Genomic DNA, 3,023 nt, shown 5'->3' on the forward strand with positions numbered 1-3,023 from the left:
AATAATGAGTCTCATATATACCTTCATTATATTTATCATATTGAATAAAAATGGTAATGTAAGGTGCACAAGGACAGAGATTTTTGTCTGTTTTATTCACTGATGTATCACAAGCATTTAGAACAATGCTTGAAGGACAGTGTTAAATAAATAGTAGTAGTAGCTAATATTTATTGAGTGCTTACTATGTGCTTGATATATGATTTTTTTCAAAAAACCCTTATGAAATAGGTATTATTATAATTATTATCCTTGTAGCTATGAGGGAATTAAGGTTAACCAGTGGATTCAAATCACCCAGTTTGTAAGTGACTTCTGATTAAGGTCCCTTTGACACTAGAGACCATTTTTTCAAATTTTTTGTTTTGTTTTATTTTTGTTGCTGTATGTCTGACTCTCCGTTAGACTTAAAATTTATTAAAGGCAAAGACCCTATTTGACTCTGTACCGCCAATACCTAGCCTAGAACCTGAAATACAGTAGAAATTCAGTTATTTTTGTTGAATGAATAAAATAAAAAGTGGCTTATTTATACACACTTATGTTAAGGAAAAAAGAGAAAATGATGTTTTCTGAAGCCAATTGGAGATAGGCATTCAGAAGAGCCTAATACATTATCTCCTTTAAGACAAGGCATCCTCAGGAGACTCCCACTTAACTCTCTTGAGATTTTTGACTCCACAATCAACTTAACCTGGACTCCATTTGGCTACTGTTTGGAGCTGCCTTCTTTGTTGAATTCTTTTTCATATAAGAATTTAACTCATAATTTTTTCTTTCATTTAAAGGATTCCTGGCCGAATCACTTAAATCACTTCTGATCTGAATTCCTTGTACCTAATAATCTGTAAGTCGATGAAAATAGGACCCTTTTGATCACCCTTGTGTCCTCAGAGCTGACTCTGCCTGGCATTCAGTAGGCACTCAATAATTACTGTTACATGAGTGAATGAAGAAGAACTAAAGAGAAAATTGTCTAGTTTCCAGTAATTATCCGTGAACAAGTAGAAAAAATGTCTTCGGAGTTTTATGTCAGTGTGAATGAATACTTACTAGATTTGCCATAAAAGAAACTTCGATTTTCAGTTATATGAAATTTTAGGAAAAAGAAAGTTAGTCCTTTAAACATGATGTAGAAAATTGTAACTTTAAAATTTTTCTATAACTAATATTTATTATGAAATTAATATTTATTATGAGCTTATATCAGGATGCTTTACCTGTGGGCAATAGAAAAATCCAACTCAAATAGACTTAAACAACAAAAAATTTATTGGCTAATGTAAGAGGAAGTCCAAAAGTAAGGAAGAATTCAGGGTTGGTTTAGAGGCTGAATTACATCATCAAGGACCAAGTTGTTTTCATTTTTCTGCTCTGTCATCCATACTATTGGCTTCAGATTAATGCTGGTGCCCCCTCATAACTGTAAGGTGGCTATCAACAACAGTTGAGCTGCAAAAACATCTTGTTTAAAAGAAAGATTGATTGGTTCCCAATCAATTCCATAGAATTGCTTTTACTCATAATTCCTCAGAATTGAGTCACTTATCCACTCCTGAATTGATTAATAGCAAGGGGTAACTAAAATACCCTAGGACCAATTAAGTCTATCATTTGAGTCAAGGTCAGCTCCCCAAGATTCATTGCTGGTACTTAATGAGAGACAGAAGGAGTAGGTTCAGAGGAGACAAGCACTATGCCTAATCCAAATTGTCTAAAAATACTGTGCTTGCCAAACAAGACGTGGTTGTGGACCAAATTCAGTCTATAATACATGTCACTCTGGGATTTGGCCACTTCTCTAGGTGTTACTTGGGAAAGAGGACACAAACTTTTTTTGGATTTGGCTCTTTCCAATGTCGTTGCTGTGTTCTTCATCCTCCCTCCTGGGGCTCAGTTCTGGGAAGTAAATGGATGTGCATGTCCCCTTTTTTTTTCCACGGAACCATTTCCAGTTCAACTCTCCATTGCCTCTCCTTTTCCCCTAGCCCAGGGGATTTTCCTGTTCCAGAATATGGGGAGTTAAAAGCCTTCAACAATTTTCAGACTCCCAAATCAACTGTATTGTCCAGGCACAAGCACTTATTCCACTTCTTCTAAGAGCTCAGCCCAAAACTCAAAGCCAAGAAAAGTCTCTTGGTTTCTCTCTTCTGGTGCATTATTTCTTCATAAGGCAACTGGCATAAAATTCCTTAGCTGTTACGAGAAGGAGAGGATCATGGATTGAAATATAGGAAAATACTATCCTGCTATAGTATAAATATAATCAAGGAACTGTTCATCAGACTACATCTGGAATGCCTTACGTGTTGCTGTGTATCTCACCTTAGAAGGAAAATATTCGTCTGAAGGAGACCCAGAGGGTGAAGGCATTCTTAATCAGCAAGACTTCTGTATAATATTCAGCATCTAGGACTGAAGATAGGCTAGCTTATGCTGTGATAATAAATGACCTTAAAAAATTTGATGGCTTACAACAATAAAAATATATTTCTTGTTTATGTTACACATTTCATCATGGTTCAGTCTTTCCTATGGAGGTAGAGTCATCTTTACTTTGGGACTCAAGCCATTTGCTGACCATGGTGGCAAAAAGGAAACGGACGAGGGCAACTCTAGCTCTTAAAGCTTCTGCTTTCATTTACCAAAGCAAGTCCCATGGCTACTCTTGAGATAATAGAATGAAGAGGGCTATTTCATGAAGGGAAATCAGACTATTTCATGGGCAGAAATATCTACTCTGTAGAAAGTCCTGTATTATCCTCTTTGGGCATCCTCTGCGGGTCACGTAAGAACTCCCAGGGATTTGCATAGTTCAGAATGAAGTCTAGTAGATGGCATAGTAACATTTGATACATATTAGCTATTATTGTTATTATTATTATCTTCCATTAAAAAGAAAGAATTCTTTCTATATGTTTATCTACCTATAAATCTTTTGAGGATAAATGGAACTTTATGGTATTTCTTACTTAAGCAGCAAAAGACACACTGCTGTCCTAGTCTCCAGTAGGATACCATAT

Source organism: Pteropus vampyrus, unplaced genomic scaffold (assembly GCF_000151845.1).
Source record: "Pteropus vampyrus isolate Shadow unplaced genomic scaffold, Pvam_2.0 Scaffold151, whole genome shotgun sequence".
NCBI lineage: Eukaryota > Metazoa > Chordata > Mammalia > Chiroptera > Pteropodidae > Pteropus > Pteropus vampyrus.